We start from the raw sequence: 26222 nt of genomic DNA on the forward strand, positions 1-26222 counted from the left end.
AAGGCAGTCGCTTAACCAACTGAGCCACCCAGGCGCCCTAATTGGTATAATTAAATGATAATGTTTAAAATATATCAATTAAAGCAATATCTACTTAATTGATTTTAAACATTATCATTTATACTATCATATCTTTTATACTATGAAGGGTCATCATTCATATTATTTTTTTTTAAAGGTTTTATTTATTTATTTGAGAGAGAGAGACAGAGCATGAACATGAGCAGGGGGGAGGAGGAAGAGGGAGAGGGAGAAGCAGATTCCTCACAAAGCAGGGAGCCCGATGTGGGGCTTAATCCCCAGGACCACCACCCCCCCGCCCCAAGACCATGATCTGAACCTAAGGCAGCCACTCAACCCAACTGAGCCACCCAGGTGCCCCTCATTCACATTCTGTCACATTTTTAGGACCATGATAGGTTTACTTTAAAAATTTTTAAAAAAGTAATTAGCACAATATTGTTTTTAACTGTATACCTAGAAGTATTATTGGTCTCATGAAAAAGAAAGTGTAATATCTTTTTTTATTTTTGGAGGGGAATCTTTCAAGCATCAGTATGTAACAAATTCTCTTTCATTTACTTTCTTATTTCCTTCCCTTCTTATGATTATACTTAGCTGCTACTATTACCTGTATTTCATATATTCCTTTTCCTAAGATTCCTTTTTGTTTTATTGAATCTGCTTGAATAATCTTTTAGTATAGGGTGAGTGAATAGAATAGTAAACTAGACTATTGCATGATTGAAAGTGTCTCTTGCATAATAAAAAAAACTAATGATGTAATGTATGGTGACTAACATAACATAATAAAATTTAAAAAAAAATTAACCTTTATTTCCTCCTAACTTTGAAGACATTACTTCATTTTCCTTGAGTATTCACTGCTGTGATGAAATTTTAATGTCAGTAATATTCTCATTACTTCAAATGTAATATTTCTCCATATATGTGCTTTCAATCTATATGATATATATAAAATATAACTTACGTGTGTGTGTGTGTGTGTGTATAATTTGGGAAGGTGGATGAGTTCCAAATTCTGAACAGAACATGATAAGATGTGGGAATATCTTTAATATGTCCTATTTATGAAGTGACTACCATCAGTATTGGGGGGTAACATCAACCAAGAATACTAGCCCATATTTGGGGAAATGTTTAAAAAATACTTTTCTTTTAAAAATTTCCATTTTGTGGTTGTCTTATTCCTAACATATCTAAAAAATGTGCAAATATGTCAAAAGGCAACACTTTTGGTCTATTCCTATTCACCATTTCAGACTCTCCTTCTTTCCACCCCACCCCATGCCATGCTGTATCAGCTCTTTGTCCTCACCTCTTCCCAGGGAACCACATAACTCCTGAACTACCTCTTGGTTCCAAGGGTGAACACCCACAGCAACCAGGTTTTTCTTGGGAGGCTGGGCTACAGAAGACAGGGGTAAACCCTGGCAGTGGCTTGGGAAGGAATTCCTGGTTCTGTGTCCTTGAAGTATGGCATAAAAGGGCAGGAGATGGGGTTTGGGTATCCATGTGGCCATATCTTGGCCCCTCATATCTTCTCCTTGTGAGAGGTGTCATGGCCAGAACAGGGCTGATGTGGGTCCCTCTAAATGCCCTGATAGTCACATCTGAAGCTAGTCTGAAGCTAGTACAGGCTATTTTAAGAATTTCATAACACTTCAAAATTATGTCTGTAAGGTAGGGGTCCTCAACCAGTAGCCAGGACCTATGGTTAGATCTCCAAGTCTAATTCCATTACTGACACACCTACCTCCCTCAGAGGTCTGCCTACATTCTTAAGGGAGGACATGGATGTTGGTATCCCTCCCTTGAGGGACTTCATTAAGAGCTCCTCCCTCCCCATAGCCCTTGTTTAGAGAATTCATAATCTTTCCATCCTGGGAAACTCATAATTTCAGTGAAATGAAAAAGAAAAAAAAAATGAGACCTTTTCTTTTCACTGAAATTCAAGAATATGGGGTTATTGTGGTAGTGATATAGTGGTAGTAGTAGTAATTACTAGAATTTAGATTATATTATAATCATGAGACCAATATTAGCATCCAAACTTTTTTAAAATGTGGATCATGGACATTCTAAGATGTGTTAGGTGAATGATCAAAATAGATTTGCATTTTATTTATTGGACTGGATGTTCTTCAATTGTGTTTCCTAATTTTTCATGGCCAACATTCTAGAAATATATGCCACTGGTACTAATCAGGAAGTTTTTTGACAGTAACTAACTACTCCTTGGTTATCACCACAATATATTACTTTTCTATGTACAGTTTATTCACACACACACACAAACACACACACACACTTCTGAGCTTCTTGGATTTAGTTCGCCTTTTATTTTTTAAAAAATAACTGAAAGTAGCCTGTAAAAAATTATTTCTGAGTGAAGAATCCTGAAAATACAGGATGAGGTTTGTTTGCTTGTTTTTGTTTTGTTTGTTTTCCAAGAAGAAAGTTCTTAGGTATATTTCTTCAAGAGGCTCAGAAATGTTATCAAATTGGTGTTCATTTTTCTAAATTCTCATTTAATATTCAATAGTTATTCTTGCCAATTTGTAAGTATAATTCCTGTTTTCTACCAGTGCCCTCAACGATTAGTAGGGAAATTAATGAGAGTTCCTTATATATGGAAATGTGAAAATATTGCCTGTGTCACTGGAATATTTATGGCCACTCTATTGTAATATGTAATATTGACTTAATAATTTAAGAAGTCCTATAGTGTACTACCTCAAAGGAAGAGACCATACCATTTTCTATATGTGATCAGCATCCAGAATATTTGATGAAGCATGATTGATGGAGATATGTACATAGAATGATCTCCCTGAGAAGGAGTACTAAAGAACACTTTGAGCTTGAACTCTAAGACTTGGGAAATGTATCTGGAAAAAAGTTTTTTGAATGAATATAACCATAAACTGCCTGCTTTCCATAAAAGCCCATTTTTTATGATTTACAGAACAATGCCTCTCCCTACCTCACGATTTTTACCCTCAAGCTAGGAGAGATGCCACATCTACAACTGAAGTAGGGAAGAACTGATATGCTTCTAACATTCAAGTGGGTATAACTTTTCCACTTCCTTTATATGTATAGTACCAAGAACTGGGCAGTGTGGGTGGAGAATCATTGCTGTTTTTATTTCATAAGCCTATAATTCTCCCAAATTGAGAAACTTGTGTGAGTGAGTCTATAGCCCCTCAATGGTCATCCATTCTGAATAAACCAGGAATGCTGCATGGTGTATAGTTGAGGGTGATCATGGTTTGGTGACTGAGAGTCATGGTACCAGTCACTGATGCTGGAGTTTTTATGTTACCTACTCTACTCCTTAAAGGAACACCTTTACTGAATGACTAATGGAAAATGCCAACGGAAATATATGTATGAATCACATATATAATTTCAAGTTTTCTAAGAAGCCACATTCAAAAAAGTAAAAGAAAAAGGTGACAATTTTAATAATTCATCTAACCCAATATATCCAAAATATGATCAACTCAACATGTAATTTTTATTTAAAAGTAATTTATCTGAAATTTATATTTCCTTACTAAGCTTTTGAACCTAGTGTGTATTTAGCAGATCTCAATTTGGACTGGCCACACTTCAAGGACTCAGTAGCCACAGCCACTATCTACCCTGTTGGACAGGGCAGCAGATGATCCTTTTGTGCCTTTGCCAGACCTTTTTAGGTTCTTGCAAACCACCAACACACCATCATCAAGAACCTGAGTTGATCTTGGAGAGCAAGCAACAGAAAATACTCAGGTTTGCCTATTACTGGGATCTGGAGTTCATTGTGTTGAATTAAGCCCTGAGAGCCAAGATCCTAAGGGAAGCCTTAAGCCTCTATGTTTAGAAATGGGCAGACAGCATCATCCTCCCCACTGTTTTATCAGTGTTGGGGATTGGAATCAACTGTGTGGTGCTTCAGGGATTTGTAAACATCCCTGCTTCCCTCAGTGTCCAATCTCTTTTCGGTAGCTCCAAAGCTCAAGTCATGCTTGGCGATTAGAAGTTGAGTTTCACCAAAGCATCATGAAATGGTAGCATGATGCTATTCTAGTATAATGTGAATAATCATGGGATCAGAAGATTGGTCATTGAAACTTATGTCTCTTATCTGAGGTCACCTGAACGGTTACTGCAGAAAAGAGAATCAGTTTTCCTCTTCTGTAAAATTAGGAGTTGGGCTAGATGAGCTGAGAAGTCCCTTCCTATGCTGAAATTGTGTGACTACCATATAAACTAAGTAAATATCATAAAAGAATAAATGTAAAATCATTTACTGAATGCACTCAAGCCTTATTAACATAGAATTATAAGTGCATTCTAAATCTATGAAAAGCTAAATGTATGAAATATTATTATAGAAAAGAGATTTTCTTTTTTTTTAACAGAAAATGAGATACCTATGGCATAGATGGTGACCGAACAGAACTTACAAGCTAGATTTTCCTTAAATTTTGTCCTAATTTATTATTTGTCACATTATTTCATGTGGAGCAAGAGAAGTTATTTTTAAAGATAAAAGTAGGGGCGCCTGGGTGGCTCAGTCGTTAAGCATCTGCCTTCGGCTCGGGTCATAATCCCGGGGTCCTGGGATCGAGTCCCGCATCGGGCTCCCTGCTCGGCGGGAAGCCTGCTTCTCCCTCTCCCACTCTCCCTGCTTATGTTCCCTCTCTCACTGTGTCTCTCTCTGTCAAATAAATAAATAAAATCTTTAAAAAAAAAAAAGATAAAAGTATACAGTAGTGTCCTTTAAACATATTTTAAGACAAAATGAATTGGGACAAAAATTAAACAAAATTAAAAGATAAAGTTCAGTATGTAGCTTGGGAAATCAGAATCCTTGAGAATGATCTGAGGCAATGCCGGAAACAGCATAATTTCTAAATTATTTTTAAGCCCCAAGACTATAGAATCAGAATTTTTTTTTAAAAGAACAAACTCACCTCCTTTGATTTCTCTCAATAACCCTTTTCTCTATGTGTCTTTTACATAGTCATTGGTTCAGTTATTTAGTAACTATTTATTAAAAACCTATTATAGCTATTAGCCAGTACTACGCTAATCAGAGAGATGATAATGTACAAGACACAATGCCCACTTTAAAGAAGCTTCCAGAAATTGAGGGAGAGAGACTGTGTAGAGGCAATTTCAACATGCTGTGGTAAGTGCTAAAATAGGAGTAAGTTGCATTACAGGGGCCTCAAGATGTACGAAGTAGCCCAGGAGAAACATTTTGTTCAGTCTTGGATCAGTCTGGGAAAGCTTTCTAGGGAAAGCTCCAAAACTGAAGTTTTGGCCATTTTTAATGACTCAGAAACCCACCAAAAGGTGGAAGCAGGGGCTGTCTGAAAGAGGCTAGGCATATTTCCTGCAAAGGAACAGTGTGTTCCCAATTCCAGAAATAAGAGGGAACGCGGCCCATTTTGGGGAGGAACAGGGTGCCCAGTATGGCTGGCTCACCAACTATAGCCAAGTACTGAAGACAGGGTGGAGATGTGTCATCCTGGATCTTACCATCAATGTCTGATATAGGAGGAAATCAGTAGAAATTATTTGAATGAGTGACTAATGGAAAATGCCAAAATAAGAGGAAATTTCAAATTATTCACATTTTCATTCTGCAAACTTATTGCTTCCATTAAATTGGCACTATATGCTTAAATTGGAATTTGCTGTAAATCTAGCAAATCAAAGTCTGAAAATATTTCTTAGCAAATATTGGGTAGGTATTTGATATAAGGATGGATAAGAATAATTGTAATTAGTACATCAATTGTTTCTTCGTAAGTATGTGTTTTTAAAGTGTTTTAAAATGCTTTAAAATCTGGGCGCCCGGGTGGCTCAGTTGGTTAAGCGACTGCCTTCGGCTCAGGTCATGATCCTGGAGTCCCTGGATCGAGTCCCGCATCAGGCTTCCTGCTCGGCAGGGAGTCTGCTTCTGCCTCTGACCCTCCCCTCTCTCATGGGCTCTTTCTCATTCTCTCTCTCTCAAATAAATAATTAAAATCTTTAAAAAAAAATGCTTTAAAATCATTCATTTTCTTAAGTATTTTAAGCACCCCCTCTGCAAGCTCGAATACAAACTTGATTTGCATCATTTTTATTTTGTTAAAGAGAGAAACTGCTGCCCTGCATTTATAAAATGGCTATATATTCTAAATGGGTGGAATCAAGATGATTAGTTTTTTACTGTATTTTTATTATTATACATTTCCTTCTTTAAACCAATAAGTTGACATGCATACTAAAAGCATATAACTTAAACTTTGTAATTAAATTACATTGGCCAAGTTTGTCCATGCTGTCTCACAGTATGTGACCTAAGAAGTCTGTATAATGAACAAACAGAACTTGAAGAAATTAAAATACCATTGTTAAGTGAAAGCTCTCATAGATCCACATAGAAACAATTCACTCCCCTTCCTTGAAATGCTCTTTTATTTTTTGTTTCTGAGGAGAAAAGCAAAAGGAAAACTGTATTCATTTCCTGTGGCTGATTTAACAAATTACCACAAGCTTAGTGACTTAAAACAACACAAACTTATTATTTTACAGTTATGGAGGTCAGAAGTCCAAAAGGGATCTTCACTTGGCTAAAATCAAGATGTTGGCAAGGCTGGACCCCTTTCTGGAGGATCTTGAGGAAAATTCATTTTCTTGTCTTTTCTACTCCTTGAGGCTGCCTGCAATACTTGTCTCATGATCCCCTTCCAAGTTCAAAGTCTGCAAAGATGAGTCTTTCTCAGAATACTATCTCTCTGTCTCCTTCTTCTCCATCTGAGGGGACTTGTGATTACACTGGGCTCATCTGGATAATCCAGGATGATCTCTTTATTTTAACAGATTTCAATCTCAATTTCATCTACAACTTTAATTCCCCCTTATTATGTAATGTAACATATTTACAGGTTGCAGGTATCAGGATGTGGATATCTTGGGGGGTCCTTTATTCTGCCTCCCAAAGAAACTATCAGACTAAAAAAATGGATTATTTTTTAATCTACCCAATATACTAACTGTATTTTATTTTTGTCCAGTAAGATTTGATTGGAACATGATGCTAGGCTTTCATGTAATCTCAAAGAAGGCATAAGACAAAATTCCTGTCCTCATGAAGTTTGCAGAAATAAATCATAAGGGACAAGGGACTTTCATCACTTTAAGTACTCATTTAGTACAAAAATAATCACTGTTATTATCATTAACCAAGTCAATGTGATAATGTAGGAATAATAATTATATTTCATTGCATGAATCATAATATACTATTAGAAGAGATCAAAATATGTCTTTCATCAATTGGATGATTCATCACTCTATAGAGAAAGCAAAAAATTTGGTCAATCAACTGACTGAGCTACATGATGCTAAACAGCTGAATTAAAGGATCTTTTATTTCATCAGCATACTTTTTTCTCCATTCACGTGACAGACTATTGTAGAATCAACTAGAGGTGGTGCCAAATTTTCAAAGTTACCTATGGATCCCTCCTTTTAATGTTCTAGGAAGAAAAAAATAGTTTGGGGATCATAACCCCCATCTAATTTCCTTCAGAGATATGTATTACAGACTTTATCAAGTTAGCTAATCTTTTTCTTCATACTCCATTTTCTTCCAGAAAAAAAAAAAAGTTTAAAATTCTACTTCGAACTTCTCTTCTAAGTGTGCTAATTAAAGTTTCGTTTAAAAAAAATCACTCTTAACTCTTTGTTAGAAAAAAAAGAATTATTTACTTCTCTCAACCACAAAATGTTGTAGAGTTCAGTTAATTAACATATTTTACTTTCTATCACAGTTAATGATGCTGATTTCAGGGGTTGGCTTAACATTCTACTGAGTGCCTACTAAGTGTTAGTACTATTCTAGAAGGTGTGGATATACTAGCAAATAAGACAAACAAGGGGAGACCAAAAACCTATTAAATAAGCCAGAAAAAAAGATCAAATGGTGATAACTGTTAGGCAGAGAATTAAAATGAATGATGTGATCTTGAGTGACTGGGTGTCCAGACTGTATGATCAGAGATGGCCTCTCTCAAAACTTGATATTTAAGCTGAGATCTGAATAACCAGAAGAAGCCAATCATGCAGAAATTGGTAGAAGTACATGCCGGTTGTCCACTGGGACCACTAATGGAAGTAAGCATGAATTCAAGCTTGGTGTATTTCAGATACAGAAGACCAGTAGAGCTATAACATAGGCCAGCAGGCTAGAAGGAAAGTAGTACAAAATGGTCTTAGAGAGATAGCCACAACCAAAATCACAGAGAATTCTGAAAGCCATGGTAAAATAAATGATGGAAATTAACTGAAAATTTTAAAGCAAGAAGAGGGTATTATTTGATATACATTATAAAAAGACCATTCTGCCTGCTATGTGAAGGGATCATTAATTGTAAGGGAGGGGGGAGTGGAAGTAGAAGAGCAAACAGGATTTTATTATAGTAATCTAAGTGAGAGATGATGTGATTTGGCTAAAATAATGAATGGAAGAAAAGTGGCTTTGTTTATCTTTGGGGGGTACTACAAAGAATTTGGTGACTGCCTGGATGGGAAAAAGAGAAAGATAAAAATCAATACCTCACATGTTTTTGAGTTGAGAAAGTGGCTAGAAGATTATGCAATTTACAGTGATAGAGAAGACAAACAGAGGAGCAAGTTGTGGGGCAAATGAAGAGTTCTATTTTGCCCATGTTATATTTGAGATTCTTACTAGACATCTGGGTAGAGATGCAGACTGTATAAATCAGCAAATTTGAGGGAGAGAGCTAGATTAGGGATAAAAATTTTTGATTCACCTGCTGTGGATGGTTTTTGGTATACAAGACTGTATGAAGATATCTAGAGAGAATAACAGGGAAAGAAGAGAGCTTGGGCATAGACAAGGAAACCCCAATATTTATAGTTTGAGCAGAGTAGAGTCAGCAAAGACTTGAGTCCACTGGTGCTGGCAAAAGTGTAGGACAATATAGTGTGGGGACTGGAAGAAATTAATGTCTATTGCATTCAATATTTTGGATTAGGTTCTTTGGAACATGGGAAATGCGTGTGTCTAAGGTCAAGCAAAAGGATTTGAAGAGTGATGTGGGAGGGAGAAGACAGAAAAAAACATAAATTAGCAAGCACTAAAAACATAATTATATGATTTCCTTCAGAAGTGCTTAACAGGTAGAGAAACAGAGAAGCTGTCTAAACCAAAGTGGATGTAGTAAAAAAGCAAAGTGGACTTTGAAGGATCTTATAAGAGTGGGAGAAGTGATATCCAAATGGGTCTGAAATCAACAGAGAATTAAGTGAGGTTGGAGAAACTGATGGGTTAAGAGACAAGGAAAGACTCAAAGGATTGAAATTTTATAAGACTGAAATACACGTCTTGTTGGAACAAGAAAACCAAAGCTTCCTTTATGCTACTCCAGGGGAAGTCATTCGTATTAAATTCCTAGAACTGTGTTCACATAGAATAAAATGTGAATAGTGTTTCCTGGAGTCATCCTATGTGGCCTCATTGGAGGAATAGAAGATTGCAGTTAGAGTCTTGAAAAAGAAGTTATGATTTCGGATATGGGACCTTTCTGATGCTGATAGAGAACAGGGTTTGGTTATGTGAATAAGTGTCTGAATTAAGTGTAGGGTATTGAATGGACAGTTCATGAACACTAAAGTCATCCAAAAAAGGGGCATGAAAACTGTCACCACAGATGACATGAAAAAATCAGAAAGGCTTAAAGTTAAAAAGAGAAGACACTGAGATACAAAGAGAAAATTATTTAAACAAACATTAATTAGATTTGAAAATATATGAAAAGATAGTGTCATTATTAACCATAATATACTTCAAGGGGAAAAAAAAAGGAAGAAAAGAAAAGAAGTGAGGAGAGAGAAATGGAGGGGGGGAAGGGGGAATAAAAAGAAAGGGAGATAGGTTTTGACAAATTAGGACCAAAAGACTGCTACAGATTATAGCATCTGTCCCCCTTAAATGCATTATTCTCTTAAATGGTCTGTCTTGTTCCCATCTGGTCCATATTCACAAAGCTTCACTGGAAAGCCTTTTAAAATGCAAAATGGATCATAGCACTCACCTTCAATAGTTTCCCATTATCTACAGAATAATGTCGAAGCTCCTTAGTGTGGCAATAAAGGACCCTGATTATCTGATCATTGCCTATTCCTCCAGACACATTTCCCACCACATTCTCCATCATTCCCTTTCAATACAATCACTCTTCCTTCCATACAAACACCATGTTACTTCTTACATTTGTGCCATGCTCAGTCTATTTCTTTTAACTGTGATGTACTTTGAGAACTGCATCACATTCTCTGTGAAACCTTCTCTAATTCTCTACCTGTTCCCTTCGTCCATTTCCTGACATTTCTATACCAAGGAAGAGCCATCACCCTATCTCTTCCTATTCTGTTTCACACTTCTGTATCTTCTACATGCTTCTATTATTCCATATATTCACTTGTATTATTTGTTAGCAAAGGTCTCTAAGCTTCTTTAGGGCACAGACATTGTTTCTTTAGAACTTAGCAAAGTGCCTAGAACATAATAGGTGCTCAATGGTATTTGCTGAATAGATGTTATCTAATATAAGGTGGAAGGCTTGATAAAGAACTTATGAAAGATGCTACATAAGATAGAAAGTGAATAGTAATCAGATCAGACTAGAATGTTTTTGATAGTTTTCTATGATTAATTTAACTTAATATAGGTGAACAGTCCTTATCCAAATATGAAGCCAAATCAGCTTCATAATACTGAAACAACTGGATTATAGAAATATAATATGGCAAATATAATATGGCACATATACCATATACATGGCACTACCAAAGAGTTCTGGGGCAATATCCCATAATCAAATATGTTGATAGGTCTGCCATGACATATATGAATATCCACACTAAATAAACACTCTCTTGTCAGATCCATTTAGATTTTTCACAAAATGAATTACCAAAAATTTATTATATATTTCCAATTATAAAATGACTTACAAAAAGTTCCCAGAACTGTAAATAAGGAATTGTAAATCTGTATGAAAATGCCTTTTTTAGCTACTAGGAAATTCACAGTCAGTACGGTCATAGGAGTTAACTACTATAACTACTGCATTCTCCCTCATTTGATAATAAAATAATGCATTGACACAATGGATCAAATGCAGTAGACACATACATAGATGAATATGAAAGGTTTTTCTTTTTAACATTTTGTATAGTTATGCAGATTAAGTATTTAAGAGAATAAAACAGATAATATAGAACATAGAACTACTCATTACATTCTAAGAAAAGACTTCCTGGACTAATCCATAACTCTCTAGTAACACTTTAGTCTGGTTTCAAGACCACCTTGTTGATACCTTCCGGGTATCACTGTTAGAATGGCTTTAGCTCTAAACCAAGACACAGACTCTTATCTATAGAGAAGGAACTGAAGGTTACTGGAAGGGAGGTGGGCGGGCGGGGGGGCGGGGAGGAGGAATGGGTTAAACAGGTGATGGGGATTAAGGAGGCCACTAGTGTTGAGCACCGGTGTTTGTATGTAAGTGATGAATTACTAAATTCTACACCTGAAACCAATATTGTATGTTATATTGTATTAACATATATATGTATGTATTAACATACATATATTGTATGTTAACTAGTTGGAATTTAAATAAAAACTTGGGCGGAAAAAATGGCTTTAGCTCTTTAAATAAAGAGGCAATATAAAACTTATTTTCTACTATGCCATTTTCTAAAAATTGTATTTCTTGAACACATATAATGTTATTGGTCTTCATCATCATCAACAGCAAAAATAAAAATAATGAATTTATAGTCCCAGGAAACCCTGATCAATGTTAAATGATGTTTATTTAAAAAAAAGCAAATGCCTTCCTTAATAAGCTTCCTTAAAATCTGTATCTCAATAGCTTCTAAATATTTTCTGAGGAGCTTTGATGCTTGATTCATCAGCACTTATAACATCTTTAGTTAACTATGAGACATTTTTAAAAGCTAGGTTTTTTTCTTTATTGTCCTCAGGTAAAAATTAGTTCAGAAAATTTACACAGAAACTGCATAGATATGCCGCAAAAAAAGGATTCCTTCTCTAATTAATTTATTAATTTGAACATATTTATTGACATTGTTTCAAAGTCAAATTATGTAAATAAACAAGCTATTAAAAAACAAGATTTAATACACCATTTGCAAAGCAACTATTAATGATTTCTTTTATAATATGAATTACTAACATAATAACTAGTCACCCAGAAGTTTAATATCTTTTGTCTATCCTATAAATGCTTTTTATTTTCAGGAAAAAAATTTCCATGAGTTTATTCTCACTGTACAATAATCATTCTATAAATTGTCAAGAAACAATTGTCTCTAGAACGCTTAAGAATGCAGTTATGGATGACCATTCAAATTTATACATTTTTTACATAATTTCTTCTTTGAGGTCCATATCATGTAACAGTAATTTTAGACTCAACGAAGAAAGGAAACTCTCCTTTCATTATATAACAAGTGCCTCAAAGCCAAAGGAAACTTTTAGTTTCCCTGGAAAGTCAGTTAGCGAGCTCTATGTCACAACCACAAAAGCATGCATGACGAGAGACCTCTCCATGCTGCTAACACTTCTATTGAACCACTTTGCACTGGAGGATGTGGAAGAAAGAAAAGGGATAACAGAACTGCTATAACACCTTACTTCTTGTTTTGTTCTTCTGTCTCTTCCCTAATGATGGGCATACTGACAATTAAACCCATCCAGAGGACTGGGACAATTCTACTAAGTTACTCCATTCTTGTACTAAACACTTAATCCTCAGAATTGGTGATAATCTACACTCAGTCCATTGGTTGGATATTTCAGCCAATTTGGAATTACAACACCATAAAACACTTCACATTTATGGACAGTATTCAAAATAATAAATATTTGATCAACGAAATATAGAATTTCAGTTTTAACAAGCTGACTTCACTGTGACACCACCGTGCATTTCAAACCACTTCCCTTTAAGTACAACAAATAAGCCATGTTTAAGAATAGAACGTTGGTAAATCAGAAAATTAATACTAAAATATTAAATAAAAAATAAAACAAAAAACCCCACACAGACATTTTAGTATCTACCTTTTTTTTTTTTTAAAGTAGGCTCCACACTGGGCTTGATCTCACAACCCTGAGATCAAGACCTGAGCTGAGATCAAGAGTCAGACACTTAACCGACTGAGCCACCCAGACACCCAGTATCTACCTTTAATCTAGTTCAAGGATACACAAGTATATTTAGTCCCCAGACACAATGTTTATTTTTTCAGCAGCAAAGCAAGTAAATGCTGTCAAATCAGACAAGACTCCAAATTGTCATCATGACAAGTTCATCTCAGATTGTCAATAGGCCACATATTTCTCTCAGATACTTCTGTGATCCAGACTCAGTAACCTGTCCCCTTACAAACCCCGACCTACCTCCTCATTCTCCCAAAGCTATAAGGGATCCAAAATGAGAAAAAAAAAAAAGACTTTTTCAGAAATCTTTTGGTTAAGAAAATTCTTTTAGTTAAAAAGCAATAGCCATAAAGTGCTTCTACCAAGATGTATCATAATAATGAAATAAGTGAGATGGTGAAGAGAGGAAGTTTTAGAGCAAAATGAAGACTAGCAATAATAAAATAAATTATTACTTGAATTTTTCTCATATGAAAAACTTTTGAAGTATCTCTTTCAAATTTTAGAGAGCAGTAATAAATTAGCCCTTATGCTATGTAAATCTGACTGAAAAATCAGAATTCCCCCTCCACCCAAAGGTGTATGAATGTGGGATAGATATAGATACAACCTACATCTGTATCTATGTCTGTATCTATATCTAAATAAATGGATTTATTTTCTCCAAATTGTTCCCATATTCAAGGAGTATAATACCAATTCTGTTTTCTCTGCAATTTTACCCTATCTTCTTATGGTGTGTACTCATTCTTCCAGGAGAGAAAACTCACATGTTAGCATAGAGGGGCAAGGTCATGGGAGGAAGGGGGATGGCTGGCAGGACAGAGATCTCTAAATTAAAAAAAAAGTAATGAGATATTTTCCTGATACGTTAATATATCCACATGTATGGTCACTAGATGTGGTACAGCAGCAAATTTTCCAAAACGTCATAGATATGAAAAAGTTGGAATAAGCATTTTTTGTGTAAGTGGTCTAATATAAGAAAACAAGCTGCTATTTTATATATCTCTGTAGATGCTCATGATTTGATGGACAAAATGTCTAGAACAATTGGACAACAAAGTGACATAAATCCCAACAGCATAAAAATATATCTTTTACCTACAGTATGTCCAGAATCAATCTTTGTGAAGGATGATTATAGTTTGACCTGAGATCTGTCAAGTATATTTTCTTCCAAGAAGTCCCTGGTGCTTCCAAGCACAGTCTCTGCTGGGGATACATTATAGGCTCCAAAATGAACAGAATGTTAAAAACTAACAAGATCTGTGAGAGTCTTTTCTTGGCAAATTTGACAACAATTAGTGTCTATTAAGTTTTTATTAGCCACATAATAAATGAAACAGAGGACATGATATTTAAATGTATGTATTTGACATATAGCAAGAAATATTATGAATATTAATACTAATGGAAAAAATAAATGCTTAAGAGAGAGAAACTGAAATTAACTTGTCATTACTCCTCATTTGCCCACCTGAACCAACTCAGGCATATATGTATTTTTTTCTAAGGAATCCAAGGGTGGATATTTTACTTCTTAAAAATCTCTATTCTGAACACACTTCTCCATCATCTTCCCCTATATCCAGGCACCATGACAACTTGTTTGAAGCACTAATTGTCTGTTATTTTTTCTATTCTTATCCACTGAGACTCCACCTTCCTCGAGTATTGACAGAGCAACTAGAACTATTCACCTTAAGTGAATCTGATTATATCACCCAGGATCATATATGCCATATTTTTGGATGAGAACCTACAAGGCGAAGCACGGTCTTCCCACTTTTACCTCTCCAGTCTGATCTTGTACCCGTGCTCTCTTACTCTTTGAAACAGTCACATGAGTCTTCATTGAGTCCTTTGAGTTCACCATACTTCTCTGTCATGAGATTTTTGCAAATAGTATCTTCTCTGTCTGGGAAGATCTTCCTGCTCTTTCATTGCCTAATTAACTCAATGGCTTCAGTTATCACTCCCCAGAAAAGCTTTCCTATGGCTCTTCTCCACAGAGCTACAGCTCTGTGAAACTCTGCTTCATAGTACAGTGTCATGGGTACATTTTGTTAGTTTGTGTGATTATATGATTAATATATACATATTCCCCATTAGAATGAAAATCCCAAGAATGAAGGGAAGATTACTCTTCCTTCTCACAATCGAGTTTCTATGCCAGTAGAACACTTGGCATATACTAAGTACACAAGAAATATTATTTGAATGACTGAATGAACAAAATTGGATGAAATGAATGAGATGGTGCACTTACTATATTCCTCATCTTCACTGTTTGATAACATACGTTTTTCAGCATAAATAACCAAAGAGTGATCACATTCAAGACCTATTATCAGCCCTTTAGAAAATTATCTTTTTCTTGTGGCTTAAATGAACTAAAAGTATTGGAGGTTAAATGGAGACAATCTAAACCCATGCTCTTCCAACAGACAAACAGAAAACATGTTTAAACTAGAAAGCTTACTCACATTAACTAATAAGTTAAAGCTATTAATATCTGTGTGGTGTCAAATTGCTACAACTATAACAACAGGAAGAAAAAGATAATCACATTTTCAAATATGAAAGAAAAACAACAATGCTCAGTACCTGAATTCCAAAGGTAATCAGATCTTATTTTAAAATTGCTATTTACAAGGATGGGGGTCAGTACATTAAAGCAAATATCCTGCTTATAGTAGTTACACATTATCCACCTAGGAAATTTTTCCAGGTATGGATTCTGAAGTGGACATTTCCTTTATTTTTATTTGTTAATTTTGTTTAAATTAATTAACAATTCCCTTTTTTTCAATCTTTACATATATTGTTTAAGAAATATGTGTTTACATAGAGTAAAGGCAAACCTACAAAATAAGGTGTAGTAGAAAAGTCTAACTTCTACCCTTTTCTATTTCTCCCCTCCACAGAAAAATCACAAAATATGGTACGCCTTTGATTGTTAAATAAATGTCTAGATACAAATATTTAGATATCTCAATATCCTTTCCCCTTTTTCTTGGTTAAATAGCGACATGCAAAAATCTGTTCATCTTGCTTTTTTTTCTACTTAACAGTAAATTCCAAAAATCACACAACAAATAAATGTGTGTGTACATATATGTACATGTATATAAAATTATGTGCATATATATGTGTAATTGTATATATATTTAATGTTAGATACTTTAGTAGATATGTAGTGGTAGCCTAGTGTGGTTTTAATCTCTATATCCCTAATGGACAGTGCTGATCATGTTTTCATGTGTTTATTTGCCATCTATCTTATTTAATGAAGTGTCTGTTCAAAATATTTTCCCCATGTTTTTAATTGGGTTATCTGTATTCTTATTATTGAGTATTTTTAACCTACAAAAATCTGTTTATAATCAATATACACAACTTTGGAGAGAAGTATACATTTGTGAAACCATCACCACAATCTATGCCATAAACCTGTCTAGCATCTCCAAAAGTCTCCTATTTAACTCTTATTTATTAGTACCATTATCATTTTTTTTGTAATAAGAACACCTAACATAATATTTACCTTCTTAACAAAAATTTTAAGTATGTAGCATGGTATTAACTATAGGTACTATGCTGTACAGTATATCTCTAGGACTTGTTCACTTTGTATAACTGAAATAAAAGGTAGACATTCAGTAACAGGTTAAAATTCTAAATGGAACAAAGTCCAACGTGAAGTTGGACCATGCAAATTCTTTTAATGTATTTTATCTTGAGATATAAGCCACCTCAAATCTGTGGAATTTAAGACTATAAATATAGGGAGAAGTTTATTTAATTCATTTTAGTTATTAGAATGACTATTTAATTCAATATAGATCTACATTATTAGCTGTTTGAGTAAAATGAATAAGGGCATGGCAAATTCAGGACATTAAATGATATCATGTAACACATAGTAGAAGATATTGTTGTACCGAGAAAAGACCACTAGTTAAATTCCAGAGACCTGAAATCTAATCTATGGATTGTTCTATAATTTTAGTTTAAAAGTTGAAGAAGAATGGAAGGTGCTCAACATTACAAGTCACTAGGGAAATGTAAATTAAAACCACAACAAGATACTGCTTCACACTCACAAAGATGACTATGGTAATTAAAAAAAAAAAAGGAAAATAAGTGCTGATGAGAATGTGGAGAAATTGGAACACCCACACACTGCTGGTGAGAATGTAAAATGGTAGAGCTTCCGTCAAAAAGTTAAGCAGTTCCTCAAAAAAGTTAAACATAGAATTACCCAACAATCCTACTCCAAGGGATATATCCCAAAGAATTGAAGATAAATACTCAAACAATTATTTGTATATGAATGTTCATAGTAGCACTGTTCACAGTAGTCAAAAGATAGAAACAACCCAAATGTCCACAAATAGATGAGTATATACACATAGCAGTCCCACCCCCAGCCCCTGCCTGGTCCATGGGTTAGCTTTCCATGATTTCGGTTACTGTAGTCAACTGTGGTCCAGAAACAGATTATTTTCCTTCTGACTTATCATCAAAAGGTCAGTAGTAACCTAACACTACATCAAAATGCCCATGTCATTCACCTCACTTCATCTCATCATGTAGACATTTTATTTCACATCATCACAAGAAGAAAGATGAGCACAGTATATACAATAAGATATTTTGAGAAAAAGAGACCACATTCATGTAACTTTTACTTTATTGTTGTTATAATTCTTCTATTTTAGTTATTGTTGTTAATTTCTTACTATGCTTGATTTGTAAAGTTTACCATAGTTATGTATGTATGGGAAAAAACATAGTATATATGTTTCAGTACTATCCACAGTTCAGGCATTCCCTGGGGGTCTTGGAACAGATTCTCTGCAGATAAAAAGGACTACTAAATATATATTTAATGAAATATTACTCAGCCATAGAAAGGAATGGAGCACTAATACTAATGAAGTACAAATATGACCATGTAGATGGGTCTCAAAAGCAATATGCTAAGTGAAAGAAGCCAGACACCAAAGATTATATATTGTATGATTCCATTTATATGAAATATCCAGACTAAGTAAATCCATAAGACAGAAAGCAGATTTGTGGTTCCAGAGGCTAGTGGAATGGGAGAATAGGGAGGGACTGCTTAATGGGTTCAGGGTTTTCTTCTGGAGTGATGAAAATGTCTTGTCTAGAGCTACATAGGAGTGCTGGCTGCACGACATTGTGAATGACCATGCTTCTAAATTGTATACTTTAAGGTGCCTAAATTTTTGATATGTGAATTTTAACTTAAAAAAATGAAGAAGAGCTTTCCTACATGGCTAAGTAAAGGGTTCAATAAGTCTCCATAAAAAGCAACAATAAAACTGGATAAAATTATCAAAAATAATCATTTAAGAGCTCTGAAAATTGACCAAAGCTTACAAAATTGCAGTGAAATGTTTACTCAAAAAAACAAAACAAAATAAAAAAAAAAGAACCCTACTAAATATCAGGGAAACAGTGGAAGTCTGTGTAGTATTTTATCTTGGAACTGCTTTCACCCTCTTCACCAGCTCCCAGCTCCTTTTGCTCTGTTTCTACCAGGGCATGGCAAACTCTCAGGAACATCAGCTTTCCTAACAGACAGGGAGGAACTGACTTGGAACAGAACTTGAAAAGGCCCATGCCAAGAGGTGTTGTCAAAAAGAATAGCAATCTCTGTGGCAAACAGTCAGGGAAGGCCGAAATCATAGCTTACATGACCATACAATACTGGCTGGGGTAAAAAAAAAAAAACAAAAACAGATCTGTGGACAATCAAAAATTTTATAGGGAAATACAGCAAAAGAGATAGCCATTATGGGCTTTGATAAACTCCCACATACCCTTGGGAGTCTTGAAGGCTGTGAACATGATTGCAAGATTGTGGAGCTAGCCCTAGCTAGCCCTAGCTATTGTATTTGCTCATGCTTTGTCTAAATGTGAGGCCTTGCACATGTGGAAAGTAAAAGCTGGGGCAGATTCATAAACTGCCTGAACTTTGCGTTTCTTGTCTCACGCACAGATCCATTGGCAAAGGGTAGAAAGAAGTCTTACTGACTCAAGATATTTAAGGACAATTTCTGATCAATCATTGTTTAACCACTAAATTAATCTAGGGGAAACCTAGAAAGCCAGATTAAAGAAAAAATAATTAATTAAAAACACAAGGAAGAGACAATAATTCACACTGAGTGCAAGATAAAAGCCACCAAATTAGTTCAGGTAAATCACTAAACAAATAAACAATAACATCAACAACGACTCCCAAAGGTTGGTGGAAAAGAGGTAAATCAGAAACCAGAGTTACTATAATATATTATCAAATTGTCCAGTTTTAACAATAAAATAGCAGGACCTGCAAAGAAACAGGAAACTGTGACCCATACACCTGGAAAAAAAAACAGTTCATAGAAACTGTCTCTTAGGGGCCCCAGATACTGAATTTGGCACACAAAAAGTACAAAACGATAGTTACAATTATGTTCAAAAAATTAAAAGAAAAACATATTTTAGAAGAAAAGAAAGTTTGACAGCATTGACTTTTCAAATATAGAATAGCAATCAAAAGGTTAAATTATCATTATTTTTTAATGGAAAGTTTAGATTTGGAAAAATGTAGTTAAGTGAAATGAAAAATTTACTGGTGGAACTCAACAATAGATTTGACTACCCAGAAGAAAGAATCAGTTCATTTGAAGACAGATAAATAGGGATTATCTAATCTTAAGAAGGGGGGGGAGATTGAGGAAATCTGAACAAAGCCTCAAAGCCCTGGGTGGGGCGGGGGGAACTTTAAATGCACCAACATATGGGTAATTGGAGTTCCAGAATGAAAGAAGAAAAGAAAGCAGCTGAAAAAATATTTGAAGAAATAATGGCCAATGAACTTCCAAAATTTGCAAAACCACATAAATTTAATACCCAAGAAGTTCAACAAACATCAAGTAAGATAGACAAAACAGATCCAAATCTAGAAACATTAACAATCAAGCTATTAAAATTGAAAGAACGAGAAAATTTGGCAATCAGGGAAGGGAAGATGACTCATTTAAAGGAAACCACAGTAAGTTTAACAACAGAATTTTCAAAAGAAACAATAGAGGTGGAAGGCAGAGGAATAGAGTATTTATATAGGTAAATACAAAATATACATGAGCGTGTGTGTGTGTGCACATGTGCACACATGCCCCTTTGTTTCTCTTAGGCAATTTAAAAGACAACTGCATAAAGTAATAATTGTAATAATAAACTATAAGCAAAATGCTAGGTGGGGCAGGGGGAAAGCCCTGTCAACTGAGATTTTTATATCCTGCAAAACTATCCTTTAAAAATGAAAGTGAAATAAAAATATTCCCAGATTAGCTAAGAATGAGAGAAGTAATTATTAGTACACCTTTCATACAGGAAATACTAAAGAAATTCTTTTGGGCTGAAAACAAATAACATCAAATGGTAACTTGATTCCATATAAAGAAATAGAGCACTATAAAAACAGTATAAACATAAGTGCTATTTCTTATTATTTTTTGTTTTTTATAAAAGATAATTTCATAAAACAATAACAATAGAATAATTGCAAAGCTGTATTTTTAGGCTCATAGCATATGGAATTATTTATATAACTATAAATAAAAGTGTAAGTATGTGTACATATAAAGAAGGTGGAGGAAATCAAGATGCAATGGAGCAGGAAAATTAGAGCAGATAAGCAGATGGTAACTTTAATTCATGGAAAGAAATGAAGAGCACCAGAAAAGGTGAATATGTGACTTGACATGGAGAATTTAAATATATTTTTCCTTTTTCCTCTAAACTTTTTTAGAAGGTATAAAATTGCCTAAATCAATAATTATAATAGTGTATTGTTAAATGCATTATATATATATATATACACATAATACATATTATAATAATAGCACAAGAAAGGGGAAAAATGGAACTATATTGGAGCAGAATATCTGTATTTTATAAGAATTAGGTTAGTATTAATCTGAACTAGATTGTGATCATATAAAATGCATAATGTAATCTTCACAATTATTAATAAATATATATAGAGAGAATTTAAAGACACTAGAAGATATGTATATACCACATAGAAGGAAGTAAAGGATGAAAAAAAGAAAAGATAAAATATAAAAAAAACAAATAGCAAAGAGACATACTTTAGATTCAAAGACCTAAATAAGTTGAAAGCAAACTGATGAAGAAGATATGCCATGTAAACAGGAATCATAAGACAGTCAAACCGGAATCAGCAAGGGTATAGAAGAGTTGAAGAGTACTATCAAAAAACTGACCTAAAATCTATAGATCATTTCTCCCAGCACAATATACATTCTTTTCAAGTGCACATGGAACATTCTCCTTAATACACTGTATGGTAAACCATTATAAAAGTCTTAATGATTTTTAAAGATCTGAAATCATATAAAGTATGTGCTCTGACCAAAATGGATTTAAATTAAAATCAACAACAAAAAAAAATTTAGGAAATCAACAAATATTTGACAATTAGAAACATGTTTCTAAATAACCCAAAGATCAAAGAAGAAATCACAGAGAAATTAAATATAGTGTGAACTAAATGAAAACAAAAAATAAAATACATTTCTGGGATACTACTAAAATAGTGCTTAGAGGGGCACCTGGGTGGCTCAATCAGTTAAGCATCCAAATCCTGATTCCAGCTCAGATCGTGATATCAGGATTGTGAGCACTGGGCTCCATGCTAAATTCTCTCTGTATGCCCCACCCCCCCAAAATAAATTAAAAATAAACATGTAAATAAATAAATAAATAATAAAGTAGTGTTAGAGGAATTTTATAGCTGCAGTTTCCATCTTTAGAAAGTAGAAAAAGAACAAATTAACATAAAGCAAGCAGAAGGCAAGAAATAATAAAGAGTAGAACTCAGCAAAAATAGAGAATAGAAAAATAAGAGAGAAAAATCAATGAAATCTGATTCTTTAAAAAGACCAATAAAATTGACAGACCTGTAGCTAGACTGGCCAAGATAAAAAGTGAGAAAACACATGTTATGAAAATCAGGAATTAATGTGGAAATAACACTACTGATCTTATAGAAATTCAAAGTATTGTAAAAACATCCAATGAAAAACTTAATGCCAACAAATCAGACACTTAGAGAAAATGTACACATTCCTAAATAGACAGAAAATATCAAAAATGAATCAAGAAGAATCAGAAATATCTGAATAGACCTATAATTATTAAAAATTTGAATTAGTAATTAAAAATCTTCCCACAAAGAAAAACTCAGCCCTAGATGGCTTCACTGGTGAATTTTATCATTTAGAGAAGAACAAAACCAAGCCTTCCCAAACTCTTCCCAAAAATAAGAGAGAGGAGAATCAAATCATTGCAAGAAAAGAAAATGACAGACCATATTCATCATGTATACAGACACAAAAATTCTCAAAAATATATTAGCAAACTTATCCAGCAACATATATAAAGAATTATACACCTTAAGTGAAATTTATCCCAGGTATGCAAGGTTGGTTTAATAATTAAACACCAATTATTGTAATATACCATATTAATAGAACAAATGACAAAAAAATGCATGACCATCACAGTGGCTGTGCACCCCCCAAAAAAGTTGACTAAATCCAGCAACTGCTCATTATAAAAATTCTCAATCAACAAGGAATAGAAGGAAACTTTCTCAACACTAAAAAAGGCATCTAGAAAAAAGAGGAAAAAAAAACCCACACCTAATATTATACTTAATAGCAAAAGATTGAATACTTTCTCCTAAGATCAAGAATAAGTTAAGGATGTCTGTGCTCCTGATTTCCATTTAACTCCATTTAGCCAGTGCAATGAGTTAATATAAATAAAAGTCATCCACAGAGGAAAGTAAGAAGTAAAATAGCCTTTATCTGCAGGTTATTTGATCATATGTATAGAAAATCAGAAGAAGTTGATAAAAACTGCAAAACTAATGACTAAGTTCAGGAAGATTGCTGAATACAAGATCAATATACAAAAATCAATTATATTTCTATATACCAGCAATAAATAATCTGAAAATGATTTCATCCACAGTGGCATCAAAAATAAAATATTAAGGAATAACTTTGACAAAGGAAGTGCAAGACGTGTATACTGAAAACTATCAAATACTGCTGAGAGAAGTTAGAGAACAAATAAATAGAAAGACATTCCATGTTCACAGATTGGGAGAGTCAATGTATTAAAATGGAAATTCTCCTTAAATTTATCTACACATTACACACAATTCCTATAAAAATGACAGCAGGCTTTTTTTTTTTTTTGTAGAAATTCACAAGCTGATTATACAATTTATATGGTAATGCAAAGGACACAGAATAACAAAAACAAGTTTGAAAAAAGAACAAAGTGGGAGGACTTAGACTTTTTTTATTTCAAGGCACAATGTAAAGTTACAGTGATCTAGACATGTGTTGGCAGTGGTATAAAGTTAGACACAGATCATCACAACACAATTGAGAATCTAGCAATCAACCTGTATATTTATAGTCAATTGATTTTTGACAAACGTGCCAAGGCAATTCAAAGGAGAAAGCAGAGTCTCTTCAACAAACAGTGCTGATACAATTAGATTTCCATGTGCTATAAGATGAATTTAGACTCTCACATCAAAAGCAAAAAATGTTCACAATTGATTATGGACCTAAATGTAAAAACTAAAGTCACAAAATGTTTAGAAGAAAACAGGAAAAAAACCTTTCTGATCTTAAAGCATGATACATAAAAGAAAAAAAGTGATAAACTGAACTTTATCAAAATTAAAAACGTTTATTCCTCAAAAAATACCATGAGGAATATGAAAATATAAGTCACATACTGGGGACAAAACCATTTATAAGTCATATTTAAGGTAAAGGATTTCTGTCTAGAATACAGAAAGAACTCATAAAAACTTAATAAAACAAGTAGTCCAATTAAAAATTCACTAGAGATCTGCATATACATTTCACCAAAGAAGATAAAAGCTAAATATATCTACATATAGGGGCACCTGGGTTGCTCAGTCGTTAAGCGTCTGCCTTCGGCTCAGGTCATGGATCCCAGGGTCCTGGGATCGAGCCCTGCATCAGGCTCCCTGCTCGCAGGAAGCCTGCTTCTCCCTCTCCCGCTCCCCCTGCTTGTGTTCCCTCTATCTCTGTGTCTCTCTCTGCCAAATAAATAAAATCTTTAAAAAAATAAGTAAATAAAAAATAAATATATCTACTATAGATGCTCAAAAACATTAATCATTAAAGAAATGCAAATTAAAACCTCACTGAGATGCTACTTGATACCCACAATGATGGTCATCTAAAAGACAAACAATAAAAAACTGTTGTCTAAAATGTAGACAAACTAGAACATGCATACACTGCTTATAGGTATATAAAATAGTATAGCCACTTTGGAAAACAGTTTGGCAATTTTGTTAGTGGTTAAACACAAACTTATAATGAAACCCAGTAATCCACTCCTAGATATCAAACCAAAGAGATGAAAACATATGTCCACTCAAAGACTTGAATGTGAATGTTACAGCAAAATTATTTGTGATAGCCAAAAAGCGAAAAAAAGTCCAGTTTTATCAGCAGGTGAAATGTCTGTTCATTCAATAGAATATTATATGGCAATAAAAAGTAACAAACAACTGATGCATGCTAATATCTGTATGGAGTAACCTCAAAAACATTACACGAAATGAAAGAAGCCAAATCCAGAAAACTACATATTGTATAATTCCAATTATATAAAATGTCCAAAAAACCCAAATCCATTAGGATAGAAAATAGATGATTAGTTGCCTGGATCTGGAGTTAGGAAGAGAGACTGACTGTAAATGGGGATGAGGGATCTTTTTTTTTTTTTTTTAGGATTTTATTTATTTATTTGACAGATAGAGACACAGCAAGAGAGGGGACACAAACAGAGGGAGTGGGGGAGGGAGAAGCAGGCTTCCTGCTGAGCAGGGAGCCCGATGCAGGGCTCGATCCCAGGACCCTGGGATCCATGACCTGAGCCGAAGGTAGACGCTTAACAACTGAGCCACCCAGTCACCCCATGGGTATGAGGGATCTTTTGAGGATGATCGAAATGTTTCTAAAATTGGATGGAGATGATGATTGCACAGCTCTACAAATCTGCTAAAAAAAATCACTGAATAATATGCTTACAATAGGTGAATTGTGAACTATGTAAATGACATCTCAATGAAGCTTTTACAAATTATTGAAGAAGAGAAACTTGAATGATCTTTAATCAGATGATTATTGGAAGAGTCATCTGTAATATAGAACCCATTTTTTTTTCCAGGTAAGTATTCCGACTCTTTTCCTCACTACTAAATATCAAATTCATGTTGAAAATGTAACCCTTTTGGTCACATCTAGCCACATTCTCCTTTGAGTTACCTGTTAACCATGTTTCCGCCTCAGAGCCTTTGCATCTGCAGCTCCCTCTGTCTGGCATGCAATTCCAGAATTAGTATGACATCTTCATGGCTCATTCCTTCACTTCATTAAGTACTCTGAATTATCACCTCTTTGAAGAGGACTTCTCTAAAGTAGGCGTTCTATACTCTTATCTTCTTTAGTTTACATGTTTTTTCCTTACTATGTTTCTTTAAAAGCCATTTTAAATAACAGATGTGCCCTGGAATAGTATCTGGCACATATTAGGATCTCAACAAATATTCGTGGCATGAATAAATCATGTCACAGATACAACCATCATCATGAACAATAGAACTTGAAGCTATCTTTTAGAGAAGTTTTATAAAATACAGAGAGGATAATTAAACAGAAGCAAAAAAAATGTACATCTTTCACTAGCTATAACATAAATTATCAAAGCTTGGAAAGATTTACTATATATTCACTTCCCGAAATTTTCCAATGGAACAAAA

The 26222-nt window shown here is 34.1% G+C and overlaps 1 protein-coding gene across 13 annotated transcripts in view; it reads right to left on the reverse strand.

Moving 5' to 3' along the window:
* SOX5 (SRY-box transcription factor 5) overlaps window positions 1-26222 on the reverse strand; it is a 993366-nt gene that overhangs the window by 440666 nt on the left and 526478 nt on the right. The window contains exon 6 of one of the 13 annotated variants that reach the window (XR_014145610.1): window positions 3206-6495. The exons of the other annotated variants lie outside the window; for them this stretch is intronic. The gene's annotated coding sequence lies outside the window, so the exon portion shown is untranslated. Of the gene's footprint in view, window positions 1-3205; window positions 6496-26222 lie in introns of those variants that run through there. 13 annotated transcript variants of the gene reach the window in all.

The sequence above is a fragment of the Leptonychotes weddellii genome, chromosome 5, assembly GCF_054177405.1.
Source record: "Leptonychotes weddellii isolate Sample4059 chromosome 5, ASM5417740v2, whole genome shotgun sequence".
NCBI classification, from domain to species: Eukaryota; Metazoa; Chordata; class Mammalia; order Carnivora; family Phocidae; genus Leptonychotes; species Leptonychotes weddellii.